Consider the following 26131-nt stretch of genomic DNA (forward strand, 5'->3'; position numbering starts at 1 on the left):
GTTGGCAGATACACACTGAAAATGCATTGGAAGAAAAAAAAAAAGAAAGAGAGAAAACAAAACATCGAGAATAAGAAGGCTAGTTGAAATGTGAAGAAAGAGGTAAAAAACTCTAGTGAAAGCAAGCACCAGAACCAAATCTGCTTTTTAGTGCATTATCAAGAAATCCTTGAAGTTGTATATTTACATCCTCTATTAGATCACACTAGGAGACTTGCGCAGAACAAGAACGGTGCAAGAAATAATAACCACTATCTAGAGAAAATGAAGTGACACAAGTTTTAACGATGAAAGGGTATCCAGGCAGAGTAGCATGCCATACCTAGATCTTCCACCAATAAACATGTGTACACATGCATTTCATGCAAGGGTTTTAGATGTGTTACATTTAGAAGTTGAAGAACTCAGCAAGATGCAGAGGAAATGATATATTGATATTGTTCACCGACTTGAGCAGAATTTAAATCTCCCTTGTGATGGACACATTTATTACATTGCAGTGAACAATTTAGAACATAAATGCTGAACAGTAATGAGCTAAAGGATTGATGCATAATTTAAGCAAAGAACATGTATTTGTAGCCTCATAGATCATAATTGGCTAGCTGTCAAAGAAGAAAAGAAGAGAAATAAGCACCAATTCGAGAGAAAAAAAAAAACATCGAGTACCCCCAATCCATCTTCAGAAAATGTGCAATATCAAGCATAAAATACAGATTGTTCTAGAAACTATCATCAAAACTCCTCTGTTTCCACTATCTTAAACTTACCACATTAATCACCCACATCTAGTCTCAGAAGACCAAAGTAATTAATTAAATCATCCTATTATGTAACAATAAGAAGCAACTCCAAACCCTCACAGTCTGAATCAGCAACACACAAAAACAATACCAAACTCTATAGTTTAAAGCATTATGAATGGAAATTGTCAAGAAAATTAAGTTGAACTTGACTATCCAATACATTCCTTATTGAACACATCACAACTGTGCTAGCAAAAAATTGACCAAGAATAGACAAAAAACAACTAATATGATTAGTCAAGTCATTTCATATATCTCGTCAACATGTAAACCTTTATTTTTAATAATCCCACGCTTGAAATGAATCAATGCAAAACATAGAAATGAACCTGTAATCTCTACTTTTACAACCAATTCATCTCCTCTCAACTTCAAACGGAGTGTTTGCCACAACTGAGAAACTGCGCAGCCCACCCTGCAACTCATGTTGCAACAAACCATATATTAATCTATCTCTTCACCAAGCTCTTCCCTTCAAATTCCTCAGACACAACCTTTACATTAAAATGTGTCTCTCCATCACTCCCTTTCACACCAGCATGCCCAACATGCTGATATGTAATATCTTCCACTTCTAACTCAACAGGCCTCAACTCTTCCAATTTCTCCCTTGTTCTCATTCCTCTACTCCCTAATGTCACCGATTTCTCATCTGTTTTAACATTGGACTCTAATTTCCCCTCCAATTTTTACCACCACCCTTATTTTTAGCCTTTGAATTTGAACTCTTGACAAACCAATTAGCCTTCTCTGCCTCTAAAAACGGTTCAAGCGCCTTCTTTTGCATCAACTTTAATATATTTAATAACCCATTATTCCTATGAGTTAACCTCTATTGCAAACCAAGAAACACTATAAAACTAAGTTATCTAAGTAGAGATGCATCATACCTAAACTTTTATCGATCAGTCATAGTGAACATAGCCATGACCTCCTTTACAGCACTCAAGGTGTAGCTATGGCCTCCTCTAACCACTTGAGGGAGGGCCTCAATAGGGTTTGTGGTACCTCTAAACTTTACCAGCTAATGTCAGTCTACTAACCTATAAATAGGATGTATCTAACCGTTTACCTCTAGCTCTAGCTATGCTGGAGATGGAATAAACGGCTAGGTAGGTGGTGGTTAGACTAAGGTTGTTGGTGCCTATACTATATACCCCACACTAACAAACATCTCTTAGTGCTCTCTCAACAACTGATGCATGATATTCCTAATTTCTAACACCTCAACCATCTTGGGTGTCAAAACTAGTGTCGGAGCTAGTGCTAGTACTGACGCATATGTAAAAGTCTCAGAATGACTCTTCTCTAGAACATTATTCAAATAGTTAGATCTCCTCATTTTCCCATTTTTATCTCTCTGTAAAATTAATTCCAAATCTCAATGGAATAACAATAATCATAAAAGCATTACCGGAATATCCTTTAACAACCCAACTGTCTATTTATCCATATCATCTAGCATTCTAACGCATATCAAGTGGGCATTCTAGAATGCTCTTACACCTTACTGAGAATCAGAGAGGACATCTCAGACACCTTTTATAACCGGTATATCAATGAGATGGACGTCCTAGATGCCTTTTACAACTCATATACGAATGAGACAGACATCCCAAACACTTCTTACAACTTATATACCAATGAGACAGACATCTTGAACATCTCTTATAACCCATATGCTATCATAAAAGGCATCTCAAATGCCTTTTATCTGAACCTGAGTTAAATGGACATATCCTAGATGTCTTTTACATCCTTTAGTCATCATATGGTAAGTATAACGTATTTTCCCTAACCTCTGGTACATCATTCATTTTTTTCTGTTAGCATGAGGGACAACCATCCTTCCTTGAAGGACAGTCATCTTCTCCCTTATGAGGGATGGTCATCCCAAAATGGGTAAGGATATAAATCCCTTCTAACCTTACTTCCATGTGCCAAAATTCCATGCACAATTGAATTACCAATGTACCCCTATATGCATAACCATATTGTCTTCTACCTCACAATAGGATGACCATCCTAGTCTTATTGGGACAAGTATTGCCCACCTCTACAACTTCTAAAGCCATGCTGGTTTTGAGGGCGGTTCAACAATTGAACATCTTGAAACAACCTAAGGTTTCCTCTACTTTATTCTATTCACCAAAACCAATCCAAAAACACCTATAACACCACAAACACCTCATTCCATAATAAAACTCAAAGAAATTCACTTTATATATATATATATATATATATATATATATATATATATATATATATATATATATATATATATATATATATAAATTGCAAATATCATCATATAATCAATCAAACTACATAATATACAATAATGACAAGATATGGCAGCAAACAAGAGAAGAAAAAATCTAGAAAACAAAATGCATGGAGGAATTTTATAACCGTCGGAAAACACGTCTAGGATAGTCATCCCCTCAAATGGAATGGGTATCCCCCTAAGATATGTATCACAAAAATCATGCAAGCATGATTTTAAATGGCCAGCTAATAGGGACGAACATCCCACAAGTTTGACTTTTACATTGACTTTGAAAATTCAATGCTATCAACCTCTTAAAAACCTAGGATCATGCCAAATGACCAACTTACCTTTAAACATACTTGACATTGCTACAATAATGGACTACATAGTTAAGACACTCATGTGGCCAAGTTGTCAAATCCCTATTTTGACTCAATTTGATCAGCATTAGTTTCAATTCAATTTGAAGTTAAATAAGCTTTTACCTATAATGTGTCGAGTGAAACAAAGATCCCAAGAGATCATTAGATATATGACACATGGTGCAACACCCTTTTCTAGAAGTATTGCCCTCCAAAGGAAGACATCATTAAATTGTCTATTTTAAACATGTATTTAGTATGAAACCATTAATAAACTCAAGAGCATTAGAATAAATTCTCAATTAATAAACTTCATAAAATTACTAAAATACCCTTATAAAAAAACATGTCGAAAGCTTTCAAAAGATGTTTAATCTCATAAACACAAACAAAACAATGATAACCATAAAAATCATCAAGAAATAAAACTAAGAAAGATTGAAATGACTAGAATGCCATCTCAACTCTAAGCCTTTTGACCACTGCTCGTTCCGCAGCTATCAGGATCACCTATACCCGCACACATGAATGTAGAAAAGTAAGTGATAAAACACTTAATAAGTAGGAGACTCTACTGATAACTTTTACTGAAATCCCTAAAAAGCCCTTAATCTTAACCCATATTAAATATGTCATCTAAAGTCGGTATTAAACTTCTCTGTGGATGATGATAGGTTCTATATACTGTCTTTATGCTCACATTGAACTCTAGGGACTATTTAGGTTGTATTTCATAGCTCTTAGGTCGAACTATATCTCTTTCGGTCACTAAGAAACCACTCTCCTAGATTCTTATTTAGCATAACCATACTAAACTTAGTAGAAGTATCTAAATTTGAAAATTGTAATTGAAGTTATACACTAGGTTGATTGATTTGGATTGAATATAAGGATTTGATACCTTGGCCATGTAAGCTATCTTTCTATTCTATTACACCAAAACTGTATCTCAACTGGGCTCTACTGTGAGCAAGTACCCTATTATAGGTATGGTGTCCTACTATAGACATACCTTATTATGGGTGGTATAGGGAATATATACTTATAGTGCCCCTTCGTAATAGTCATATGATACCTAGCATGTCTACATCTCGAGCCTTTACTTAACTTAGTTTGCTCTTGCTTTCACCCAATAGTATATTTAGTGTCACACTATAACTTGACTTTCAGGCATATGAGATACTACTGCATACTTGGAATCTCTAGGCTTTCACCCTTACTCTTTTCTTTCTTCTACCCTAAATATACTAGTATGTGACTCTTGACACACGAAGGTGTGTCTCTTTATTTTATTAGCGCACAACCACATTCCTATGGCTCATTCTCGTGTGCTATTATTTATAGATTCATGGGCATGTCCCTTTAAGTGATAACAATGGTATGAGATCTCAATTGGCATCAATAGTGGAGGGCACTTACTTTGTTTTCTATTTTTCATGTATTTACTTTTTCAACAAACCATGTATTGGAAATTTTTATGTTGAACTGCGAGTATTTTACATTTATGAAATTAGAGATATTCTTTGTATGCTTTCCACACTTGATTTTAATAAAATGGTAATTTTGTTTTTTAAGATATAATTTTTTTTTATTGTTTTCATTTTCATATAAATGAATGTTTTTATAGTCAATGTTAGCAATATTTCTCTCTAAACGGCAACACTTCTAGAGAAGAGGTGTTACACCACCCTTACTTACAAATAGTTAATGCAAAATAATTTGTACAAAGTTATGTATGTGAATCAAGGGTGTAGATCGAGCCAAATTAAGCCCAACTCAGACTTGAGTTACTCAAGTTTGGCTTTTGAGTTGAGCTCAAGCTTGAAAATGGCTAGCTTGATAAACTCACGAGCTTACAACTCAACTCAATCAAAATATCAATAAGTTCAAAAAGTTTCAAATATGACACTTAAATCTTTAAAATCTTGTTTATATTTATAATATAAGGAATAATTAATAAATATATAAATTTTGAGATTAAAATAATAATTTAGCAATTAAAGAGTAAAAAATGTATCTTGACTGAGCTCAAGCTGATCAAACTTATCTCAAGGTCAAAACTGATCTCAAACGAAAATCTCACCAGTTTCAAGAGCTCAAACTTCTTCTAAAATCATCAAGCTACGTTTGAGTTAAACACTACTTAGACTTGAGTAAATACATCCTACTCTTTGTAAGATGTATTTTATAAATAGTAGGTAGTCATTCACGTATAAAACATCACTAAATATTTAACCACTTTTAGAATATATAAAACATCAAAATAAACAAATAGAGAATTTTTTTTGCATAAATTCAATTTAAAATAAAATATTAATAAAGAAAGACTTAAGCACATGTTATAGTCCTATAAAGTAATGCCAAACCCACTTGAGTGATGTCTCTTTTCACACATAAAGATAAGGGCTAAAAGACTTGTTCCTACCTAAGGTATAGTGAAATCTTAAAGTCTTACTCTCAAACTTTCAAATACCCAAACACCCACCCATAAGCAAATTTTTGTCAAAAAACTCAGTTAAAGTTAGGGGTAAAACCATTATTTAACAAAAAAATAAAAAAACTAAACTTTTATCACATTTTCTTCCTTCAATTTGAAAATCTCACAATTTGCCCCTCCCAAATTTTCCATCAAAGTTTGAAAAGTGGCGATTTTCTCCTTCGGTTTTCTCTCCTCTCTAGTGACCGATTTCTTCCCGACCATCCTCCTTTCTTCTCCTTTGATCGGTCGCCTCCTTCTTTCATCCTTTATAAAAAACAGAGACCGTCATCTCTGTCTAAGATGAAAACAAACTCTTCGTCAGACAAAGACCTTCGTTTTCATTTGAGACCAAGGATATGGTCTTCATCTCTGACGAAAGCAAAATCAAAGTAAGGAGGGGCAACCAACTGAGAGAGAAGAAAGAGGGAAAGCGGACCGATAATTAAGAAAAGCGAGTCACCGGAGGAGAAAAAAACCTAAGGGAAATAGTCACTTTTCAAACTTTGAAGGAAAATTGAGAGGAAAACTGTGAGATTTTCAAATTGAGGGTGGAAAATATGATAAAAGTTTAGTTTAAATTTTTTTTTTGTTAAATGGCGGTCTTACCTCTTAACAAACTTTTTGCTCATGGGTGGATGTTTGGGTTTTTTGAATGTTAGAGGGTAAAAATTTGAGATTTCACTATACCTTAGGTGGGAACAAGTCTTTTGGCCTAAAGATAAAGTTAAAAGGCTCTACACATAGTCAAAACTATCACCTGTATTAGTTCTCTTTTAGATAAGGTGTGCAACAATTGAAACTTTTTTGTGTATGCATTTACATATATGTCACAAGGGGCTTTATTTGATTGACTGAAAGAAGGTTGTGATTGTGAATCACCTGTATTAGTTCTCTTCTCTTTTCTTCCAAGTCTTCTATATTTCCATATTTGCATGTTCCATAGCCGCTTACATGGATGATTTTACTTTGTTTTCAACATTATTGCCTTCTTCTAGTAGAACATCTACCTGATTCATCTTGCTTTTACTTGGGATGAACATCTGAGCTTTTGGAGCCTGTTTGTTTGTGTCCTGTCAGTAAAATACCAGTTTCCATGCCCGCAACGACCATCCATGGGAGCACCAGATGTTGTGTGGGTGATGCGTTTAGAGCTTGCAGCATTAATCTTTAGCGAATTTCAGTCGATAGGTCATCGATAGAGTTATTGTAGACCCTTCATAGAAGCTAAAAATATTATATGACAGGATTTTGATTTCCAAATTTAATCACGTGATAGTGATAAGTAGCATAGGTATAACAGTATGCTATGTTTGTTGATGAATTAATCATGTAACATGAATGAGATATTAGAAATTAGTATCAAATTAGATGAAAAAAGGAATGAGTTAGTCATTCTCAAAGGTCAATTTAACTTTGATCAAATTTATTTAAATCAAACTCGAACCAAGTTTGAACTAAGATGATGGACTTGTTTTTATAACCGAAGCGAACATAAGTTAAATAAAATTTGATCCAATCTGACTCCAAACCAAATGATGGTTTGATTCAAGTTATGTCAAAAAATTGTTAAGACGATATTATTTTGTTTATTATTAAATAAAACATTATCATTATATAAATGAGTCGTGAATGTGAATCACAACTTCCACCAACTCTTCCGCTCTAGATTTTAAAACAATGGATTTATTTCCAAAAGTAAGGGGTGTGACACTCCCACATTTTTCCTAGCGAACTCCTCAAACTTGGAGAACTAAGGATTCCTAGAGAGACATCAAGTGCTATATGGAAAATACCACTCCCCACATAATTTTCCAAACAAGTTGAGCAAATATGCAATGGCGATTTCTCTGAAGAAAAAGCGTGGAGTTCATCAACCAAAAACTGAATGAGAAAGACAATATATGCACTGACAAACTACCACTCAATATCTCTCTAGAAAAGGTGTTCCTTGTGCAAGTAAATGATTGTGATCGGAATCAGTAGCATAGTTCTATGTAGATAATAGAAAAACCGAGACTATTTTTAAGTAATTCGACCAGTTGTTTGGGAAATATTCTAGTCAAAAGTCAATATTTTGCCCTTTAATATTAATATTACAATGATGATTAACAGATAATATAAGATATAATTTTAATTTTATTTTAATAAAAAAATCCCTGCTTTTAATTAGAATAACATAATATTAATAATATTTAAAAAATATATATTGATAATAAAATAAACAATTATTATATTAATTAATTTCATAATTTGATAACATAAAAAATATTAATATATAATTAAAATGAAAAGTATTTTAAAAAATGAACAAAACAAATATGTAACTATTTTTGTGTTAGTACTTTATTTCATTTTTTGTTATAAAAGATTATTTGAAGTAAAGGCACTGCTAGAGTTAAATCTGTGATTTTTCTGCTCTCACACACTCTAAATTTTCTGAACCCGCATCCTAGGAGTTAGCTCCTATTTATCCTAGGTAGAAGTCGGTTTACAGCACCGACTTTAATTTTCTTCGAAGTTCTTTTCAGTGGTCGCTTACATGTTTGTTGAGAAGGAAAATTCTAGAGTGGAGGTTTCAAGTTGCTGGAGCAAATGCTGCGCGCTTGGTAGAAGAGTCTAGACTAGCGGCTTAATTGCCTCAGGATTCTTGTTGAAAAATATGAGAGAGGCGGTGCTTGCATTATTTAACAGGTGTCCCGCTTCCAAACATTAAAAATGCAACCAAGTTCTTCACAACTCGTGTTAACCAATTTCCAACGGCTCTAATATCTGCAGGAGTTACAGATACCAAAGCTGAAAATTGTGTTTTTATTGGGTATGCTCTATATAAAAGAGGGTATAACTGTTTTTAGTTTTGTTACAAAGAAGATTCACATAAGTTTGGATGTGTACTTTATGGAGAAACAACCCTTTCTCAACAAAAATCATCTTCAAGGAGAGAATATTGTAGAAGAAGATAATTTTTGGCAAGTTTCTGAACCATTATTGGAATTGATCTTAACACCAATCCATTATAATGGACTATGTGTTTAAAATGAACAATATAGATTGGGCTATTGAACCAAAGATATTAGAGTAGCAAAACTATATTATCTCATTTTATGAAATCAAAACACAATTAATGCTAGCCTATATCAAAAATTTCTAGCATTCTCCCACTTAGACAACATTAATTATTTTTATTTTATTTTATTTTAGGAAAAAGAAAACAATTTTGACTTTCAGGTAATCAACATTTTTAACTTTAAATGGTCGCTATTTTAGAAAACAAAACAGTCTAAAGATAAATTACACTATAATAAATAATCCAATTGATATGATCATCAATAACGAACCAAGACATTATTTATGTACTCTATCGACACAAGATCGTCCTCAATTATAATTACTAATAATCAAATCAATGTAGATCAAGTTTTGAAGTATGGTAGAATAACACCCAACAAGGCGATCATAAATAGTGTTATATCTATATCAGTCCTCTTTATGATTTCTCTTTAACCATCATATTTCAAAAGAAGTAAGAAAAATCCCTTTGAGGAAATTTCTAGCACGGAAGTCTCAACTTATAGGCAAAATAAGGAAGAAAAGAGTTCAAATGTCTTAGAAAAATTAATAAAATTTGAAATAATTAGTAAACAAAATACTGAAAGAGAACTATCATCATTTATTTGCCCTTTTTTCATGAAAATGTATGTGGATTGTGATCTAGCACATACAATTTAACAGAGAAAAACAGGGGACAAAAAGGTTTATATTTTATTGGAAAAAGTTTCAATTTCACCATAGAGACTGGAGGTTTGAAATTATCAAATAGTTCTTCAGACACAATTCAAAGTAAGAGAAAATATCACATTGAAATCAAAATCCCATAATTGCATCTTCCTTTGAAACACAAGCAATTATTAAGGAAATAGTAGATATTACATACTGATCATCCAAAAATAAATAGCCAAAGAAGTACTTGTTGTCAATGGAGAAAATGACTCACTAGTATATTACCACCTGTTTTTTGGCAAAAGAAAAAAATACAGTAGTCAGTTAAATTAAGTAATGAAAAGAGTGTAAAGTTCATAGATAATTAATGATTAATCAAAATCAAAATCAGAATCGGAAATAGGTTAGAAGTGATGTGGTGCTATATCCTCATAAAGTTATGAAGATGAAAACTTTCTCTTCCAATTCTTTGCCATGCAAAAAGAATAATTTCCTTGTCCAAGAAATATATAAAAAAAAATACTTTCAATGCCAGAAAAGTTAATTTTAGAGAATGACCTATTAATACATTGATCGAGCAGCTCGTTTCTCAAACTCAAATTCTTCAAAAAGTTACTAAAAATCTTAGAAGAGATTCTGATTGGGCTACTCATTTCTTAGACTCAATTTCTTTAAGTAGCTTCTCAAAATCTTCACTCAAAAGAGATGATAGACATGTACTAGTGAAACCACTGTATTGTCCCATAATTATTTCTTTATAAGTCAATCGTATCTCTAGAATGTGTTTGGTAACCATTTCCCATTTGTCATTTTTATCATGCAACAAACCACATTCAACATCATATTAAATATGAGTCTCTTTAGGTTTCCAAGATACTTAATTCTAATACGAATCTCCTTCAATAATGGACATGGTCCAATCTAGAGTTTTATAAGACTAGGTAATGCACCTTTCTCTGTCATCATCCATTTCTATAACATTTGTGGTCCAATAGCCCAGCCTACTGTTAAGATATTATCTATTTTATACATACAATCTATTATAGTTTTGTTTTTGGGTTTTACAACTCAAAACGTATTGTAAAGAGCTCATAGGTTATTTAATCAGTCAAATATCCTCATCCCTAAGTGATGTGAGATGCACACATACAAACCCAGTATCTCTCTCATGTTTTGTCAATGTGGAATTTGTCTAAGGGTGTCATATACATTCCCTTTAAAAGACCCAACATTCTCATTAAGATTTGTCTCACTATCACTCAAAAGGACACATAGAGTCGCTCTGATACTATTTGTAACATTTTTGGTCTAATAGCCCAGCTTACAGTCAAGAAATTATCTACTTTAGACATACAGTTCATCATGTTTTTGCTTTTACGCTTTATAATCTAAATCACATCTTGACGGTTTAAGGACCCTATAGACTATTTAACTAGTCAAATCTTTTCATTTCCAAGCAATATGGGAAGCACACGCACAAATCCAACAACTTTCTTGTGTTTTACCAGTATAAGATCTTCCTAAGGGTGTCATATGCATCCCTCCTTACAAGACTTAACATTCTTATTGAGATTTGTTCCACCATCACTCAAGAGGACACATGAAGTTGTTCTGATACCATTAGTAACATCTTTGGTTTAATAGTCTTACCCATAGTCAAGATATCATCCACTTTGGACATATAGTCTATTATCTTTTTGCTTCTAGGCTTTGTAACTTAAAACGTGTCTTGATAACTTAAGGAACTTACCGGCTATTTAACCAATCAAATATTCTTATCCCTAAGCGATATGGGATGCACATATATAAACTCAACATCTTTCTTATGTTTTGCCAATATGGGATTTGCCTAAAGGTGTCACATAAACCCTTACTTATAGGACTCAACATCCTTATTGAGGTTTGCCCCACCATCTCTCAAGAGGATACACAAAGCCACTCTGATGCCATTTGTAACATTCTTAGTCTAATAGCCTAGTCCACTATCAAGATATTATCTATTTTGGACACACAATCCATCATGATTTTAGTTTTGAGTTTTACAATCCAAAACACATCTTAACATTTTAAGGAACTTACATACTATTCAACTAGTCAAATCTTCTCATCTTTAAGTGATGTGGAATTTACACACAGAGACCTAGTATCTCTTATGTTTTACTGATATGGGATTTGTCTAAGGAATGTTTTGGTGTAGTTTTATTTAAGTATTCGTTGATGGTTGGTTGGGAAAAATGTTAAAATCTAGTGAGGATATAATCTGCCAAAGTACCATACATACTCGTGTATCATAAATGAAAATAATCCTCATCTACTTAAAGTGAATAAGTGTTCAAAATTATAGAAAGTGTATACACTTTGTGTAGTATAGGATACACGACCATATGTAATAATTCAAGTTAGCACGCTTATGTGAAGAAGAAACACAATCGTTTGTTTGGAGATTTTGGAGACGCATATGTATGGGATAGTTATGCCCATCCATGGTTATGAGAAAGACCATTTTACCTTTAATAGATGTAAATAAGGGTAATAAGGTAATTATATCCTTATCGAAGGTAGAATAAGGTTGAAAGTATCTAACTATATGTATAACGACATGAAAGAAGTTTGGTGGTGCTTGAGTATTTGGACAATGGCACAAACTTTAACCAAAATGATTCCAAGTCAAAAACATAAAATGATGTATAATCTTATTTTAGCCACTGAGTTTTGTATTATGGTTGTGAAAGCATTAGGGCTAGTCTGTGAGATCTTGATACTTATATGACTTTTATATACCAAGACGGGGTACGTTAGCATCTAGGATGCTCATGCACACATTGATGTTAGACATATTAGTGTCTAGGATGCTTATATGATATTGGAAAAGGCTCGAAATCTTACTTCTCTTACAATAGGGTATTATTAGCTTGAAACCTAACCGACAAGTGTACTAGGTGCATTTTATGTTTCATATATGGGATGCCTCATGCTTTCACAGGGCGTATGAGATACCAATATACATCATTTGACATTAATCATTTGGGATGACATTATCATAAGGGAATGAGCACAAGGTACCGACATAATTCAGATAGACATTTGGGATGTTGACAAAACATCTCAGAATACCATAATAATATTGAGGATGGAACACATGTTTTATGGTTGCTATTAATATTATGTATAAAGTTTCAAGAGGTCATCTACTTATTGAGTGTTTTTCACTCACTGTATTCCTTTTGTGATTTTGCAAGTAGGTTTATAGATTAATGAGATAGCAGGAGAATTAGTAGGTAGGTTCATGGATCACTATGTTTGTTTTTTCCATTTGGCTTATGGATCATTATTTATCTTCATTTGAGTGACATTTATGTTTATGCACTTTGATATTATGGTCGTGACACTTAATTTTATAAACAGTGTGGATTTGATTGTTATAATATGAGGTATTTCCATTAATTATTATTTACACCTATTTGTACAATGTCTAGGTTGTATATAATCATGCTTATTTATTCGTTGTGTATGATTGGGAAAGAAATTTTAAGTTAACATATCTCTTCAAGTTTATATTCCAGGTAAGGGTATATATTTGGAAAAGGATGTTACAAAAAGACCAATGATGATTTCTTGAATATGTTGTATGTTGTTGTTGAATTATGTCATAGTCTTATTGAAATACATGTATATGTCTCCTAAAAGATGTATTTTGTGTAAGACTTATAAAAATAAGATGATTGCGTGATTCTCACTTTCAAATTGAGTAAGGTATGTTATTGAGCTGTTTGATCTAATAAGTTTTGGTGTTTTTATAGCAATAGATGATAGGTCTTATGGATTGTATTGCAGTAGGAATGAATTAAGCTTTTTTGAGATTGCAAAACATGACTAAAATGGACTGAAATTCAATACCATGAGATCATGCACACGATCATGCCAAGGTTCATCACAGTATCGTATTAGCATGAAAATATAGGAAATTAAATGGGGATACACTTGTGCACAAGACCATGCATGGTCGTACCCTAATTCCCAAAAACCTGAATTTTATGATGGATGAGCATGCAAAAGATTTGTACTTCTGTTCATGACCTAATTGAGAAATCAAGGACCGTGATATATGCTCATGCATATATGAGATACATGATCATATCTCATTGAGAAAATATGAAAATACCATTTAAAGTAGGTATAGTGATTCAAGGAAGATGAATTATCATGAAGAGTGGACGCACAACCATGCACTCGAAGAAGGGATGACCATGATTACATGGTCATGATCATTCATGCAAAGAATCAATGCACGCCTTTGTATGGTTGGGTGCACAGTCGTACATTCAATAAATAATAGATGCCCATGACTAATTAATGAGTAACCATGCATTGGATTTCTTCGAATGAGATAAAAAGGAGATACAAACACATTAAACTGCCAATAAGTGCTTGATAAAAAGAAAATTGGAATGGGCAAGATGATTGAACATATGTACCCAAGTGAAAGATAAAAAAAGCTAAGATGAGTATAATCATGCATCTGAGAGACTGAGTATCATTAAGGTCTTAGGAATATAATATATGATGAGATTATACTCATAGGACATAGACATTAAGATATGCTAAGATAGGTTGAGGTGAGCGGAGTAGTCGTGACATAAACTCATCCCCACAGATAGGGTGAGAGACGATCCACCAAGTGGTATCTATAAATTGATTTTCCAAAACCATAAATCTATCACTTGGCTTAGGACATGCCAAGACATAGATAGTCTAGTGTTAATAAATAGATTTGTCAAGATTGCAAATTTTTTTATTAGCAACCATAAGAGGATGATCAATATGTTACTAGCCTAAAAAATGAATCACATGATTAGGGTGTTGATTCCCTCTTCAGTTAAGTCTGATCAACCAAGAATGACTAAAAGAGAAAATTGGGATATGAGATATAGATCAAAGTAAGGATACATGATTAGTAAAATAGATTACTCTTGTTTAATGAGTGTCTGTCACTTATCCTTTTTTACTTTTCACATGAGAAACATACAAGTGATGGTGACAAGGCAATCGGTCAATGATGGAGTGACTTGAGATTGATGGACTCATAGATGTTTATCTGATAATTTGATAGTTTAGCTTATGATTTGACTTATTACATATTTAACTTGGATTTGTATACAAACACTATAGATGCTTATTTGGTTTTATCATTGTTGGCACTTGTAATTATGTTATCAATTTTCATGATTCATAATTTATAGGGTTCTTTCAATAATTTCATTTTATTGAATGTATGTTAAATTGTAGTAGTTGCATGATATTAGTTAAGATTAAGTAAAATTTTATTCCAAATGATTGAATACCAAACGCGGGGTGTTTACAAACTTAATAAAGCTCAATAAACAAAATTTGCTCCATGGAGAAAGATTGAATTGTTTCAACTTTATGATCACTCTGTCAATGGTAAGATATGTAGGTTGAATTTGATTACTGGATAACATAACACTAAGTCTTCATTACAATACATGCACTCAATGTGCATTTGATTCAGGTAATCTTTTATTACCAAAAATAAAAAATTTCCATAAAGATAGCTAATCTAAAATATTACAAAGTATAAATTATTATTTTGTTTGATAAAAAAATTGAAGATATAAATAATTACTATGTCTAGTTGGATGTAATAAAATAATACTAAAATATTAATCTATGTAAATGTTATTGTATATAATTACCCTACGATGGTGTTTGGTGAGGAGTGTTCAAAAATTATTTTGATAATCTATCTTTTATTACGGATATTACTTTATTTGGTTTGTGAAGTGATACAAAATTCTGGTATTCTTTCATTATCAATGGTAATGTGACCGATAATATAAGAAAAATCTTATTACCATCTCTAGTTTAAGTAATCTTGATTTTACTATAATTCTATCTTTATGAATTTTTTAGGACAAAAATAAAATTATTTTCAATTAACATGGAAAATATTTTAAAATAATTATACCCAAAAACATTTAAGTAAAATGACATCTTACTATTCTTTTATTATATTTAAGCAAATACAATAATTATTTATATTTACTAATTTTTATTAAACATAATAATAATTTATACCAAGTAATCTTCTTTGTAATCTAATAATTATTTATACTTATAAATTTTTATTAAACGTAATAATAATTTATATCAAGCAATCATCTTGGTAATCTATCATTTTTTTTTAAATTAAAGATTATCCAAACAAACACACCCTAAAATATTTTTCGTGTTACTTATTATATTAATTGAAATAAAAGGTATTTTTGTCCTAAAAATTAATATATAAGGATAGATTTATAACAAAATCAAGATTACCTAATTAATCTTTAAAAACATAATGTAGATGTGGGAATCATATACCCCTTATATTACTTACAACATCATCATTTGTAATAGAAGATTATCAGAATCTTTTATTGACTGACAAAACAAAGTAATGTCAGTTGAGGTACTCTTAGGTGAATCTCATATTAGCAAAGCACGAGAGAAATATTGGACATATGTGTATATCTCACATCTTTTAGGGAAAAGAAAATGAAACTGGTTAAATAGTTTATGAATTCTTTAAATTGCCAAGACTTGTTTTGTGTTACAAAACCCAGAAGTAAAATTATGATGGATTATATTTAAAGTGGATAATATTTTGATAATAGATTAGGTTATTGGACAAAGGATGTTACAAATGCTATTATAAATGCTATTAAAACCACTTTACATGTCTTTTTGAGTGATGGTAAGGGAAACCTTGGTGAGGATGTTGAGTCTCGTAAAAAGGGAGATTGTAACACCCTTAGGCGAATTTTACGTTGACAAAACACAAGAGATATTAGGCATATATGTGTGCATCCCACATCACTTAGGGATTAGAAAATGAAACTAGTTAAATAATTTATGAGTTCATTAAACTCTCAAAATGTGTTTTGGTTGTAAAGCTCAAAAGCAAAATCATGATAGATTGCATATCTAAAGTGGAAAATATCTTGACAATGACCAAACTATTATAGCATAAATTATAAAAAATAAATTACCAAAGTAATTTTTAAGTACTGTTTGGGGACCTTCCAGGCAATTATCTTTAGGTGGATGTAGAAATTTCCTAAGTACTATAAATGACTATACTAGGACGGTTTTTGGATCTACTTCATGAATACCAAAGATGAAACATTTCAACTGTTCAAAGAGTGAAAAAGTATGGTTCATAATCAGACTGGAAGGTAGATTAAGCATTTGAAAATTGATAAAAGGCTCAAATTTGTTAACAAAGATTTCAATAATCTTTATAAAGAAAGCAGTATAGTTTGACATCGAACTACTAAAGGAACACTACAACAAAACGGGATTGTAGAAAGTATGAATAAAACTATACTTGACAAAGTTCAAATTTTATTGTCCTGTTCGAAGCTTTCTAGTCATTTCTTAGCAGAAGTTTCACTGACAGTGGTCTATCTAATAAATAGAACATCTTCATCAACCATTGGTTTCAAGACAACAATTGAAATGTGGAGATTAGAAAGGTCATCTTGTAAGTTAAGAAAACTTAAAGAGGTTTTCAAGTGTATTGTTTTCATATTCAGAAAATAAGAAAAACTTCAACCAAGGGCTATGAAATGTATTTTTATTGGTTACCTTGATAGAATCGAAAGTATCTATTAGCTAACGAGAGCATCATCATTAGAGACATGATTTTCAAGGAGAATGAACTTCCATACCTGATAGGAATGCAGTCTCTGAAACGGAGTGTCAGACCGAGATGGAACATTTGGATTTGACCTTTTTTAATACACATACAAGGGCTGCTTCAAGGGGAAATTCAGGTGATACTTCGGGGCAAGAAATTGAAGTATGGAAAGTTGAAAATTCTAAACCAAAAATTCCAATAGGAGTTCAAAAATCTTATTGTAGCTGAGGTGGATAAAGAAACTTCTTAACCTAATGACATGGGGAGTTATTAGTTAACTCGTGATAGGGTTAGTACAACCATCGGGCCTCCTAAAAGATTCGGCTATGTGGAATTGGTTGTGTATGCACTACAAGTTAATTGCAGAAGCAATTCATGAGGAACTAAAAACAGTGAACGAAGGAGTAAATTCAAAAAACTCAAGACAATGATTAGATGCAATGAAGGAGAAATATGATTCTTCGACGAAGAATCAAACATGACAACTTGTTGATAGGCCCAAAAGAGGTAAGATGATAATGCAAATGAATTTTTAAAAGAAGCCCAAAATTACTAGAATTAGAACCACCATGATTCAAAGCTCGCTAGGGGGCAAAATGTCTCACGCAAGCAAGAAATTTGATATGTTCATGATTGAATCTGGTTTTACTGAAAGCAGATGAAATAGTTGCCTTTACTTCAAGGAATTAAGTATAACTGCTTTACCTATCTTGTTTTGTATGTGCTAGTAGCATGTAAAGGCAAGGCTGAAATGGAAAAAATTAAAAGGCTGATGAGCTTGCATTTCGAGATTAAAAACTTTGGTTAAGTTAGGAAAATTCTAAGCAAGAACAAAACCAGAAATCGAAAGGTTGGTACACTGATCTTGTCTCAGCAAGATTATCTAGAAAAGATGCTGAAAAGGTTTAATATGTATGATGCCAAACCAGTAAAAACACTTATGGGGCAACACTTTGAATTGAGTGTTTCACAAAATCCAAAATCTAGTTCGTAGATAAAAGGAGATGATACATGTGCCATACACTAATGCAATATATAGTCTGATGTACTTAATGATTTCTACAAGACCAGATTTGGCATTTGCAGTAAGTACGGTAAACCAATCTATGAATAATCAGTTTGAACATTAAGAGATATAGCAACTTATGGTAAGCAGTTCAATTTGTTACCCGAATAAATGAGATAATGGAAGACTTGGTGATATTCAATATCTCAGCAGTATCGGTTCTTATCTGCTTACGACCTCTAGAATATGCCGTTGTGAATAATGAAACAAACCTTTCAAATGTGCATGTTAAACTCACAAAAATAGAACAATGGAAAGTGTAGATTCAGGTAAATGAGAAGAAACTGTTAGAGGCTAAAGTCTGATATCTAACAAATACAATATAAGTGAGTAGTATATAAATATGAGAGATTTAATTTTAACTCAAGCTAATTAGTTTTGTGTAATATAAATTTCAATCTCCACACTTATAAGCCTAACATATATTACGAGATGTTGTTAGAGTACAAGCCAAATGATGGCCTTAACAACCTAAGTTACACCCTAAAGTGTTTCTGAATACAAATAACAATGCACCAGTCCAAAAATAAACTCTCACCTGTCCAAAAATAGACTTTGAGTAACAGTCTAAAGTGTTCTTAGATACAAACAACAATACACCAATCTAAAAATGGACTCTAAGTGATATATGAGTGTAAGAGATTGAATCTTAATACAAATCAACCGATTTTGTGTAATATAGATTTCGGTCTTTATACTTATAGGTTCAATATATATCGTGGAAAGAACCATTTCACTTAACAAAATTTTGAAAGGATCCCAGTTGTCTATCTTTCTTCAGGGAAGAGAATAATATTTTACTGTTGGCGATTAATCAATCAGAAAGGAAATATATGTATGTATGCTGTTATCCCTCTACTCCCTAATGTCTCCAATTTCTCATTCGTTTCAACATTTGACTCCAAATTCCCCTCCAAAATTGAATTTTTACCATTATCATCAATCAAAATTGATTCCTTACCACTACCCTCAAATTTTGACTCTGAATTCGAACCCTCAACAGTCCCTTTAGCCTTCTCAGCCTGTAAAAACAATTCAAGCGCCTTCTTCTGCATCAACTTCAACATATTTAAGAACCCATTATTCCTAGAAGGAGTTAAGCTCTGTTGCCAACCAAGAGGTGCACAAAATCAGGGGAAACCTTAACAATCTTGTCTACAGGCTGATGAGAAAATCCTTGAACGAGCAAAGCCGCCAACCCTTTGGTAAAAAAAAGTCAGAATCAGCTTCAAACACGACATTCTTCTCCTCATCACAGTAAGCTCTAACCCAGACCTAAGACACACAACCTTCCACCTTATTTTCCCTCGTATTGAACTGGGTATCAAGTGGCTTGAGATTCTTTCCATAAAACAAGAGCTAATCGTAATTGACTTTGGGTTCTTGCACCGACTGGAAGAGTTTTATGATGTCTTTGAGCTTTGGAGGGAGCTGCTTGAGGGGCTGAAGAGCGGCAGACGAGATTGGATGAAAGTAATATGTTTGCAAAAGTGGGGGTTTGTAATGGATTGAGATATTTTTGCGGGGTCTTGGTGAGAGAATTGATTTGGTAGTTAATAAGCGAAGAGAAGAAGAGATTGACAAAGCAGCCATTTCGTTCTCAGGACCGGGCAGGGGTGAAATTGATGGTTCAAGAGTTTGAGTGTGTGAAGTGAAAAAAATAAATTTGTCATTTTATGTTGACACTACTTTGTTTTATTGATAAGTAATGCCAATTTCCAGCTGGAAAACTCATCTGCAAATCTGCTATCCATTTCAGAAGCTCTCTCATCGTCATCGTCTTCCATATGGCCCCGAATGCGTCCTATGTATCTAATTTTTTGCAAGTGATACTTCACAGACTGGAGTCCAGGGAGTTTCTGTCTCTTTCACGTAAGCAGGAGAAATGCTAAAAAAATTGAGGCAGATTCAAGAAGTACTCGTCTTTTTAGAGAGGCATCAACACTACTACGAGGCAGCAACTCTGAAATTATGGCTGGACAATTTACTGGACTTGGCTTATGATGTGGATGATAGAGTGGATGGATTTGCAACGGATATGTTAGGGCGTGAGCTGAGGGCCCAACATTATTTTAGCATTAGCAAGGTGCATACCTTATCCGTGCTTGTCTTACTTATATCGACATGGCGTCCAAGATTGAAGATATCGCTCGCCAACCGGAAAACTTACGAGGAACAATCCCTCAGATGTTAATAGCTGTACGGAAAGTACCACCCCTCATACGCTTGCTTAAACCATTTGGTATTTATGGACAAGATGAGGATAAAGCCGAGATACTTGAAATGGTGTTAAGTTGACGAATCAAGTTTTATAAGCATTGTTGGAATGGGAGGAATTGGCAAAACATGTTAGAAATTTCCTGATATGGGCTAACATTAATTATAGTTTTGGTTTTATAAAATCGGGTATTGGATAGTCCAATCCCAGTTTACAGATGGGCTTGAGTGATCAATAAAGATATACCCAATACACTTAAAAGTTATTAGTCTGGGTAAACAGTTTAGTGTGGGCCTTCAGTTATTGGACCTTTAATGGGAGGGTCCAGATAATTTCTTATAAATAGGCTAGGTCTCTACTCCAAAATCTAATTTTTGATAAGCTTACTTATTCAAAGTCGTCATAAGAAGGTTTCTGGAGTGGAAGACCTGTCATAACAAATCTTCAAGTTTCAGGTGGAATTCTGAAGATCTTTGGTTTCAGAAATATGGCTCAAACAGGTTTTTCTATAACCCCAATTATTAATTTTATGTTTAATTTAATATAAGAATTCAATATTCTATATTCTATGCATGGTTGTATTAAATTATTATTCGAATTAAAGTTTACATGTGGTATCAGAGTCTGTCAACATAGATATAGAATCTGGATTTTATGAGAATTGAAATTAGGGTTATTTAAAATCAGTTTAGGGTTTGTTATAATTGTTATTATTTTTGTTTGATTATTATTATGTTTTTAATTAAAATATGCATGCATGAACAAACCCTAGCTAATCGGTAACAATGCACATCGGCGGTAGCACTGTCGCATTCACTGCCGACGTGAGCCATGGCAACCACGGCGACCTTTCCCTGTGACTGGAGGCTGCTGGCGATCTATCCTATGCTAAAGTTTTCCAGTTTCTTGTTTCACTTGTTGTTGTGTGATAACTGCCAGATTCCATCGTCAGCATCCATCTTGACGCCAGAATTTTAATAGAAAACAGATTTATTATAGTAGGCGATTGAATCAGTGGCAAGTCATGGCAAAATTCGACGGTAGAAATCATAAAATCGACATCTAGGGTTTCTAAAATCACTGATCAGATCAAGGTTTTCCTAACCCGATTACCTGACCCGCAAGGTTGAATAACCCATCTGACCAAATTTGGTCAAACTGAGTCGTTTGACCTAAATAGCTATTGGGTCAACCTAACCCAAACAAATCTAGTACTGCGCATGTAATCACCCGCCATAAAGTTGTGCTAGAGCACGTGAACGCGCGTTTGGGTGCGTTAAAGTGCGTGATGGCACATCATTAGTTCTAATGGTGCGTGGAAGCACGTGCATCATTCTGGCAACGCGTCTAAGCGTGTGCATTATTCTAGCGGCACGTGAAACATTTTCCCATTGTGTGGTGGCACATGTAATAGTGTTTTATTGCTATGTTGGCGTGTTTTACTCTGTTAGGGCTTGAAATTGTTAAAATTCAAGTATGCAAGATAAAAATTTTAATTATTGTTCACAAAATTAGATGCAACAAACTTAGGAAGGATTGTCAAAGATCATAAGGTATTAGGTCTCATGAAATCTTAAAATTAGAGCAACATGATTTTGTATCAGGGAATAATTTGTGAATTCTCAAAATATCGATCGCCAAAGTGACACATTTTGAGGCTTACAAAATGTTCCCTTCAGGAATGATACATTCAGTAATTTTAATATATATAATTTTTTGTCCAAAGGTGGTTGTTGTGTGTATTAAATATAAAGAAAACATAAGGTTAATTACTGAGATCAATCAATCTCATAAATTAGAGGATAAACTATGATCTAAAAAATATATCTATCCAAAGGTGATATTATTTTCAAACATCATTTATTCTTAAGGTCCTTATAAAGTTGTTACACTGTCAAGAAGAGGATGAACTGTGATCTAGAAAATATATCTGCCCAAAGTTGATTTATTTTTTAATATCATATGTTCTAAAGATTCTTATAAAGTTTATATATATAACCTTGTGTTTGGGTCCCTTATTGCATGTCATTTTCTTTGCCCAAAGGTGAGTCAATGATAATGCCAAGGAATCCCTAAAAGGTGTAGCTTATCGAGTTTCATTATTTATTTTAAAGCTACTTTAATTGATTATTGCTCATGTTTTAATTTGTTGCATTATCTTCTTTTAGTCTCCATTTCTGTGAACAATAACAGTGCTACTGTTGAGGTCCTGACTGAAAGTAATTACAAGCAATGGAAGTAAGATATTAAGTTTGCTATGGCTATGGGTGATTGGGATATAGCACTTGTTCAAGATAAGCTAGTTGATACTACTGATAAGAGTACCATTGAAGAGAAAGATTTGTTTGCTAAGTAGAGAGGTCGAATCGTTTATGCATGATGGCTATGAAAAAGACTATGGCTGAACATCTTCTCAGTGGATTACCAGTTAATGAGACTGCCAAAGAATTCTTCATTGTTGTAGGGAAACGATTTCAAATCTCTAACAATGTTGAAGTTTCATCTCTTGTTACTGAGTTGATTAGTATAAGATACATAGAATCTGGGGGTGTTAGGCACTATATATTGAAGCTTGTTCACATTCAAGACAAACTGAAGAACTATAAGATCACCTTACCTGATAAGTTTGTTGTTCATCATGCCCTAGCTACCCTGCCTTAAACCTTTTCCCAGCTCAAAATAGCTTATAACACCACAGAGGGAACTTAGAGCTTCGATAGTCTGATTACTAAATGTGTAGCTGAGGAGTGTAAGCCAGTTGTTATGCATGATGGCTATGAAAAAAACTGTGGCTGAACATCTTCTCAGTGGATTGCTAGTTGATGGGACTGCCAAGGAATTCTTTATTGCTATAGAGAAACGATTTCAGATCTCTAACAATGTTGAAGCTTCATCTCTTGTTACTGAGTTGATTAGTATGAGATACACAGAATCTGAGGGTGTTAGGCACTATATATTGAAGCTTGTTCACATTCAAGACAAACTGAAGAACTATAAGATCTCCTTAGCTGATGAGTTTGTTGTTCATCATGCCTTAGCTACCCTACCTCAAACATTTTCCCAGCTCAAAACAGCTTATAACACCACAGAGGGAACTTGAAGCTTGGATAGTTTGATTACTAAATGTGTTGTTGAGGAGTGTAAGATCCAGAAGGAAAGGAATGATGTGGTTCTTTTTATTTCTCATTCTAAAGATGATCATGGTAAGAAAAAATATAAGAAAGGCAAGTTTAATCCTACTACTCCTAAAAAAGATTAGAATAAAAGGCATGGTCAAGGCCAGAAAAATTCAAATGCAACAGAGGAGAAAGATCCTGGTAAGTGCTTCCTTTGCAAGAAGAAAGACCATATGAAGAAGAATTACATGAAATATAAGTCTTGGTTAGAAAAGAGAGGTAACCCACTAAGTCTTTTGTGTTTTGAATCTAATTATGTTGATATATCTCCAAATTCTTTGTGGCTTGATAGTGGAGCAACTGTGCATATTGTTTTTACTTTACAGAGGTTCAAAAGCAAAAGAAGACCAAGTGAGGTTGAGAGAACACTTAGAGTTGAAAGTCATGGAGAAGTTGAAGTTGAATATATAAGAGTTGTTTGCCTTAGATTGAAAAGTGGTTTTGAGTTAGTTTTAAATAATACATTCTATGTACCTTCATTTAGAAAGAATTTGATTTTAGTTTTGACTTTAGATAAGGTTGGATTTTGTTTCAAGTTTGAAAAATCTTTAGTTGAATTATCTTTAAATTCTAAAGTTGTTGGTGAATGTGTTATGGATAATGGATTATATTGTGTGTGTTTAGCTCTAGCCAATACTCCTATTTCTATGAATATTGAAAAGAATATAGGGAAAAGATCTTTGATTGATGAAAAATCCTTTTTATTCTGGTATAAAAGGTTTGGGCATATCTCTAGAGAGAGGATTGAAAGATTGATAAGAGATAATATTCTTCCCTCATTAAATTCCAATGATCTAAAAGTTTGTGTTGATTGCATCAGGGGAAAATTAACCAAGACTAAAAAGAAGGGGGCAACTCGCAGTTCAAATTTATTGGAAGTGATTCACACTAATATTAGTAGGCCCTACTTTACCACAATTTGTGGTTGTCAATATTTTATCACTTTTATTGATGACTTCTCTCATTATGGTTTCCTCTATTTGATTAAAGAGAAATCTGATGCTTTGGAGAAATTAAAAATCTTCAGAACTAAAGTAGAAAAACAATTGGGGAAAGTTATTAAGGTAGTAAGGTCTGATCGAAGGGGTGAGTACTATGGAAGGCATGGAGATTCAAGTCAACATATGGGGTCGTTTGCCAAGTACTTATAAGAATGTGGTATAGTTGCTCAATATACCATGTCTAGGAGTCTTGATTAAAATGTTGTGGCTAAAAGGCGTAACTGCACACTTATGGATATGGTAAGGAGCATGATGAGTAGGACTAACTTGCCTGAATATCTTTAGGGAGAGTCAATCAAAACAACTTTATACATTCTAAATAGAGTTCCTAGTAAATCAATTCCTAAAACACCTTTTGAATTATAGGTTGGTAGAAAGTCTAGCCTTAACCACTTTTGAGTTTAGGGTTGCCCTGCTGAGGTTAGGATTTATAATCCTACTGAGAAAAAGTTTGATCCTCGCTCTATCAGGTGTTACTTTATTGGATACCCATCTCATTCTAAAGGATACAGGTTCTATTGTCCTTCTCATAGCACAAGGATAATTGAGTCTCAAATTGCTAAGTTCCTTAAGCTTGATGTTCATGATGCTTCAGTACCTACTGAGATTCCTACTATTGTTGGTTCCCCTGTCAAGGATCATGGAGAAGTTGTCACATTCCCTCTGCCTTCTTCCTCTAGGATTAATGATTCTATCCGAAGAGAAACAACTAAAGCTTAAGAAACCTCTACACCAACTGAAATTCCTGAAAATATAATTTAAGATCCTGTAACTGAAGTACCCCTTAGGAGATCAACAAGACAAATGAAGACTACCATTTCAGATATATATGTTTCTTTAGCTGAAAATGAGTATGATATTGGAGATATGACTGATCTAGTTTCATTCTCTAACGTAATTAAAAGCTCAAGTGTAGACATGTGGATGAAGGCTATGGAAGATGAAATGCAATCCATGAAAGAAAATAAGGTTTGGGATCTTGTGGAGCTACCTGAAGGTTTTAAACCTATTGGTTGTAAATGGGTCTTTAAAACTAAAAGAGATCCTAAGGGAAAGATAGACAGATTCAAAATAAGATTGGTTACAAAAGGGTTTACTTAGAGAAAAGGGGTTGACTTCAATGAAACATTTTCACCTGTATCCTCAAAGGATTCGTTCAAAATCATAATGGCCTTAGTAGCACATTTTGATTTGGAGCTTCATCAGATGGATGTAAAGACGGCTTTTCTCAATGACAATCTTGATGAAGAGGTGTATATGAAACAACCAGATGGTTTTATGGTTGATGGAAAACAACACATGGTATGTAGACTTAAAAAGTTTATTTATGGTTTA

The 26131-nt window shown here is 33.2% G+C and overlaps 1 pseudogene; it reads right to left on the bottom strand.

The window, feature by feature from the left end:
- Positions 1 to 1161: 1161 nt before the first annotated feature.
- On the bottom strand, positions 1162 to 19994 carry LOC123202416 (annotated as a pseudogene).
- Positions 19995 to 26131: the final 6137 nt, after the last annotated feature.

Source organism: Mangifera indica, chromosome 18 (assembly GCF_011075055.1).
Source record: "Mangifera indica cultivar Alphonso chromosome 18, CATAS_Mindica_2.1, whole genome shotgun sequence".
Classification (NCBI taxonomy): Eukaryota; Viridiplantae; Streptophyta; class Magnoliopsida; order Sapindales; family Anacardiaceae; genus Mangifera; species Mangifera indica.